The sequence below is a fragment of the Delphinus delphis genome, chromosome X (assembly GCF_949987515.2).
Source record: "Delphinus delphis chromosome X, mDelDel1.2, whole genome shotgun sequence".
NCBI lineage: Eukaryota > Metazoa > Chordata > Mammalia > Artiodactyla > Delphinidae > Delphinus > Delphinus delphis.
Window position 1 is genome coordinate 60371644 of NC_082704.1, and position 7442 is coordinate 60379085.

The following is a 7442-nucleotide window of genomic DNA, read 5'->3' on the forward strand; positions in this document are numbered from 1 at the left end:
TTGATATGCATTCAGTGATGTTTCATTGTAGTTTTAATTCACAATTCTCTTCTAGCTAATGATGTTGAACAATGCTTCATGTGCTTATTTTCAATTTTGTATGTTATCCTATGAGATATCTCTTCATGTCTTGACCATTTCTAATTAGACTTTTTTAAGCATTTGAGTCTTTATATAGTTCTTTATATGTTCTAAGAACAAGAACTTTTATGAATATGTGGTTTGCAAACATTTTTCTCCCAGTCTATAGCTTATCTTTTCACCCCATTAACAAAGTCACAGAGCAAAAGTTATAAAGTTTGATGAAGTACAACTTATTAATTTTACCTTTTATGGATCATCCATTTCATATCAAGTCTGAGAACTCCACATGGCCCTAGATCCTGAAAAATGTGTCCCAGTTTTTCTAAAAGTTTTATAGTTTAACATTTTATAATTAAGTCTGTGATACATTTTAGGCTAATTTTTGTATGAGATGTGAGGTTGAATCAAGGTTCTTTTTTTTTTTTTTTTGCCTATAGTGTCCAATTATTCCATCACCACTTGTCAAAAAGACTATCCTTCCTACATTAAATTGCTTTGCACCTTTGTAAAAAAAAAAATCGACTGGGCATATCATTTTAGTTCTAGTCCTCGGTTCTCTCTTTTGTTACATTGATCAATATGTCTACCCCTCCACAATATCACACTCTGTTGATTACTGTAGCAATATAAGTAATTCTTAACATAAGATAGGGTGATTATTCCCATTGTATTTTACTTTTCAAAATTATTTTGACTATTCTAATTCCTTTGCCTTTTTGCATAAATTTTAGAATAAGCTTCTCAACGTCTACCAAAATTTGCTTGGATTTTAATGGGCATTACGTTAAACCTGCAGGTTACATTGGGGAGAATTGACATCTTTACTATGCTGAGTCTTCCAGTCTATGAACACAATATGTCTCTCCATTTATCTTCTTTGATTTATTTCATCAGCATTTTCTTCTTTTCAGCATACAGATCCTGTACATGTTTTATTAGATTGATATCTACTTTTAATTTTTTGGAGTGAAAGTGTATAGTACTGTGTATTTTATTTCAGTTTTCACATGTTTGATGCTAGTATAGATAATATGCTTTGAAACACTCAATATGATATCTCTTCATTATAACATATTTTGACACCAGAATTTATTCATCCTATGGTGCATCCACGTAGCTGCAGTAGCACTGTTTTTCCTTTTTACATCATTTGCTTAAACACTTAATAAATTGTTATGCAGGAGACAAATGGAAAAGAAATAAAGATTGAAATTACTCTTACTAAAAGTATAAAAGTCTTCTGAAAGTCCACAGATTTTCCATGAGATACATGCTAACAGTATTACTTATTCTCAAATAGTCTTACCTCTTTACAGCTGTTTATACATACAACACATTTGCTTAAATGTGCATAAAGACAATGTTCTCTTAATGTTCAGCCTTCAATTTTAAAATATTTTCAGTCATTTGTTTGACAAGGCACAGTTATGGATCAGTTTGTTTTCACTGATGAGTAAATTTGAAATTAATACATACTATATGACTTAAAAATTAATAACTTTTAGAGACAATTGGTTTTGAAGTATCTAAACAGAAAAGAAAAAAAATATTTACTATGTTTGAAACATCAAAATATTCATTAAATTCTGTGTACTTACACATTTATTTGACATGTTAATTTTGTTTTTTGAAAAAGATTGAGTCCATTTATTGGCACATGCTATTTCCTGTGGGAGTGGTGTGAGAGGTCTAATTGTAAGAGAGAAAAGTGTGAGCTTAACCCTTTAAGTCCAGACATACAGAGCTAAGTCATATCCAGGGATGTCCAGTGGAGATATAGCTTGGTTGATTAAAAAATAGGAGCTTGGCTGGAAAGGTGGGTAGGTTTCCCAGGAAAGTAGAATAACACAACACAGCTTTACCCAGGTTTCAAAGAACCAGAGGCACAAAGAAGCCTGAGTTGCCCTCTCGCCAAAAGTGAAAGGGTCTTCATCCTTTAGCTGCAAGCCCCTGAGGACTGATGGGCTTGCTCATTCTGTCTTTGGAAAGAAGTAGTCCTGTCTCTATCCACCTGACTAATCCCAGGGACCAGCTAGGAAGAGGTTTGCATTGGGAAGGTCAAGAAGGTAGAGCAAAGAATCCCCAATGACATTTTATAGTTGAATGAGACCTCTGTTCTCAACACAGAGTGTTCGTGTCATTTGCTCTGGCTCTGTTCTAGGCAGGAACAGAGAATGTGGCTTAGGCTTGTCTTTGGAATTTTATTTTTTCCAAGGCTTGAAGGTATGGAAGTAGCATCAACTGCATACTGCCCATACTACATGTTAAATTTGAACTCACTGAATACGGCATCCTATTTTAAAGAGCTTTTAGAGTAAAATAAGCATGAGACTACACAATCCAAAGGTGTTTAAAGTTTCAGGAATTCAGGAACACATTTACTTGATTTCATTTTTGTATTTAGAGATAGATTTTTAGAGCTATAAAGAAAGTTGGAGGATGCTATGGTCTGAAAGTTTGTATCCTCCCAAAATTCGTATCTTGAAATCCTAATGTCCAATATGATGATATTAGGAGGTGGGGCCTTTGGAAGGTAATCAGGTCATAAGAATGGAGCCCTTATGTATGGGATTAGTGTCTTTATAAAAGAGGCATCAGAGAGATCGCTTTCCTTTCCACCATGTGAGAACACAAAAAGAATGCCCTATCTATGAACCAGGAAGAGAATTACATTGACTGAAAAAATGCAAGACATGAGAGCTGTAAGATTCAATTTTATTGGGGGACATACTGAAGACTATAGATGGGAGATAGCTCTGAGGAACTGCTTCAAAGAGGTAAGGGAAGAGCCAGTATATAGAGAAGTTTCTTTTGGCTGGGAAATACCTGGGGTCAAGAATACATCTTGGTAAAATGTCATGGCTAGTAATGAAGATTAGATATCTCAGTTAATGATTTTAGTGCTTTTCTATGTATGAGAAGATGCAAGAATCTGGAGTCATCGAAATGCTTCCATAGATATGCATCTTAGCTATTTAGGGGCCTGTATATCCAAAAGCACAGAATATTTCATCCTATTTTTTCCATCCTGAATTTCCTTCAGGGTACACTGTTGGAGGGTGATCGCAGTGGCTAATGATATGATTCTTGTAGAACTGAAATGGCAGGTAACATTTTTGTTTACAGTGCCCCCTGTTTGTGATAAATTTCACCGAAATTTGGGAGGCATTTCATGACTAATTTGTCCCATGGTGCTAGGAAAGCTCATTCCTAGGTCAGATGAGGATTAATTTGATATGCCACACAATGGGCTATTTCTGGATTAAGCCCTGTTAATAACTTAAAAAGTATCTGGATCATCTCTCTTACTAGTCCATTGTTATCCAGAAACTTTTCCCTTGTTGATTCTTCCATATCTAGAATTGCACTATTACAATTAATTATATATAGGACTATATATGTTCACTATCATATATACATTCATATATATGTTCATCATTTATACATTCAGCCATCATTACTTTTGTGAGAGACTTGTATGCACAATGGGTAATGTAAGAAACAATAATCTTATAAAATAGACAGTGTATAAGTAATATAGTTAGTAGAACTTGTAAGGTCATAAGTAAATATTTAAGCCAAGAACTTCCATCAGGTGTGCCCAGTATATCCCCAATCATCTGACACAGTCTGTCCCATACCAATCCCTTTCTTTAAAGGCAATGATATACAATGGAGAAAAGGTAATCTCTGTAACAAGTGGTGTTGGGAAAGGTGGACAACTACATGTAAATCAATGAAGTTAGAACACTCTGTCACACCATATACAAAAAATAAACTCAAAACAGTTTAAAGAACTAAATATAAGACATGACATCATAAAACTCCTAGGGAGCATAGGCAAAACATTCTCAGACATAAATCATAGCAATACTTAGATCAGTCTCCCAAGGCAAGAGAAAAAAAAGCAAAAAACTAATGAGACCTAATTAAAATTAAAAGATTTTGCACAGCAAAGGAAACCATAAAAAAAAGAAAAGACAACCTACAGAAAGGGAGAAAATATCTGCAAACAATGTAACCAAAAAGGGGTTAATATCCAAAATATGCAAACAGCTCACACAACTCAATATCAAAAAAACATACCAATCAAAAAATGAACATAAGACCTAAATAGACATTTCTCCAGAGAAGACATACAGATGGCCAACAAGCATGTGAAAAGGCTGGAGAGAGTGCTTTAAATGATGTATTTTCCAGTATGCATAATCTCCTGTTGCAGGGCATGAAGCACCTGATCCTCATCCAAAAAATAGTTTACTGTGATAAGCTTCAGAAACTTAGAATGTTCTTTAATAATTCAATTAAACTTTACAATAATGTTACACGGCAACATACAGCCATCTTAGAAGTGAGTCTTAGGAAGTAAATAAAAAATGTCAAAGAAATTAAGAACACTAGAACTTAATATCTACTGAAACATAAGTACTTTTTCTCTCTAAAGTTACCCTTATTTCTACCAAATGTAGCCAAATTAAGACTATTTTGTTTTCAAAATGTCTGGTTTCAATAAACTTGGTCTGATAATTTTTATAAATGTAATTGACCATATAGGCTCTTTTGAATTGGCTGTGCTGGAAATTCTCATAAGGAATCTCAGACTGAACTTTTAAAATGCTTCACAAGGCCGGGAAAGCCACACAGAGGACTTGCCATCAGATTTTTCATTAGAATTCTTTAATTTCTTACCCAGTTCAGTGGTATGATCCAAAAGTTATCAGAAACTTGTTCTTGTCAATGAGTCCTTTTTTGAATGTTTTTGAAGATTAAGAATTTTTGTAAAAGCATCAGAGGTAAAACAATAACTGTCTATAAATGACAGAATACTTAAAAACACACCATTAAAGATCTGATTACAATGTAAGTGCCAAAGAAATTCGGTAATTTTTGTGACACACAATATTAAAATAATAATTAGAATTAAAACTGATGACATTATATCAGGACACATTTAAATTTTAGAAATTTCATATAATTTCTAGAACATTTATATTAATGACATCTATCCATATAACATAACCTAAGAAGGTTTATCATCATTCATTGAACATTTCCCATGTAATTTGACAACACAAATAAGCCTAATTAGTTTAGTATCTCTCTTTCAGATGTTTCCAGGGCCCTCTGTAGCATCACAAAATTAGCTAGAGGTCAAAAGAACTTCACTTAGAATTTGATTTGGAAAGATAATCAAAGATATCAAAGTTTAGAAACACTTGGTCAAATAGGATCATAGTCCACTGTGAACCAATACTTAGTTATCCACCCAAGTAAAGTGACAAAAGATTTCAAAGGCAAATACAGAATGTTACAACACATACCTTAAAAGGTAAAGAAACTTTTAAATCTGTTGTGAAGACCATATCAATATTCCATTAACACTTTGTTCTTGGACTTCCCTGGTAGCGAAGTGGTTAAGAATCTGCCTGCCAATGCAGAGGATACGGATTTGAGCCCTGGTCCGGGAATATTCCACGTGCTGTGGAGCAACTAAGCCCGTGCGCCACAACTACTGAGCTTGCACTCTAGAGCCTGCGAGCCACAACTACTGAAGCCCTCGCGCCTAGAAACCGTGCTCCACAACAAAAGGAGCCACTGCACTGAGAAGACTGCACACCACAACAAAGAGTAGCCCCCACTTGCAGCAACTAGAGAAAGCCTACAAGCAGCAATGAAGACCCAATGCAGTCAAAAAGAAATTAATTAATTAATTTTAAAAATTAAAAAATGAAACTTTGTTCTCTTTTTTTTAATTGGGTTATAGCTGTTTTACAAGGTTGTGTTCATTTCTACTGTACAGAGAAGTGGAGTTCCCTGTGCTATAAAAAGATAACTAATAAAAACTTTGTTCTTTTATTTTTTTATTTTTATTTTTAACATCTTTATTGGGGTATAATTGCTTTACAATGGTGTGTTAGTTTCTGCTTTATAAAAAAGTGAATCAGTTATACATATGTTCCCATATCTCTTCCCTCCTGAGTCTCCCTCCATCCCAACCTCCCTATCCCACCCCTCCAGGCGGTCACAAAGAACCGAGCTGATATCCCTGTGCTATGCGGCTGCTTCCCACTAGCTATCTACCTTACGTTTGGTAGTGTATATATGTCCATGCCTCTCTCTCTTTGTCACAGCTCACCCTTGCCCCTCCCCATATCCTCAAGTCCGTTCTCCAGTAGGTCTGTGTCTTTATTCCTGTCTTACTCCTGGGTTCTTCATGACATTTTTTTCCTTAAATTCCATATATATGTGTTAGCATACGGTATTTGTCTTTCTCTTTCTGACTTACTTCACTCTGTATGACAGACTCTAGGTCTATCCACCTCATTACAAATAGCTCAATTTCATTTCTTTTTATGGCTGAGTACTATTCCATTGTATATATGTGCCACATCTTCTTTATCCATTCATCCAATGATGGGCACTTAGGTTGTTTCCATCTCTGGGCTATTGTAAATAGAGCTGCAATGAACATTTTGGTACATGACCCTTTTTGAATTTTGGTTTTCTCAGGGTGTATGCCCAGTAGTGGGATTGATGGGTCATATGGTAGTTCTATCTGTAGTTTTTTAAGGAACCTCCATACTGTTCTCCATAGTGGCTGAACCAATTCACATTCCCACCAGCAGTGCAAGAGGGTTCCCTTTTCTCCATACCCTCTCCAGAATTTATTGTTTCCAGATATTTTGATGATGGCCATTCTGACTGGTGTGAGATGTTATCTCATGGTAGTTTTGATTTGCATTTCTTTAATGATTAATGATGTTGAGCATTCTTTCATGTGTTTGTTGGCAGTCTGTATCTCTTCTTTGGAGAAATGTCTATTTAGGTCTTTGGCCCATTGTTGGATTGGGTTGTTTGGTTTTTTGTTATTGAGCTGCATGAGCTGCTTGTAAATTTTGGAAATTAATCCTTTGTCTGTTGCTTCATTAGCAAATATTTTCTCCCATTCTGAGGGTTGTCTTTTGGTCTTGTTTATGGTTTCCTTTGCCGTGCAAAAGCTTTGCAGTTTCATTAGGTCCCATTTGTTTATTTTTGTTTTTATTTCCATTTCTCTGGGAGGTGGGTCAGAAAGGATCTTGCTGTGATTTATGTCATAGAGTGTTCTGCCTATGTATTCCTCTAAGAGTTTGATAGTTTCTGGCCTTACATTTAGGTCTTTAATCCATTTTGAGCTTATTTTTGTGTATGGTGTTAGGGAGTGATCTAATCTCATACTTTTACATGTATCTGTCCAGTTTTCCCAGCACCACTTATTGAAGAGGCTGTCCTTTCTCCACGGTACATTCCTGCCTCCATTATCAAAGATAAGGTGACCATATGTGCGTGGGTTTATCTCTGGGCTTTCTATCCTGTTCCAT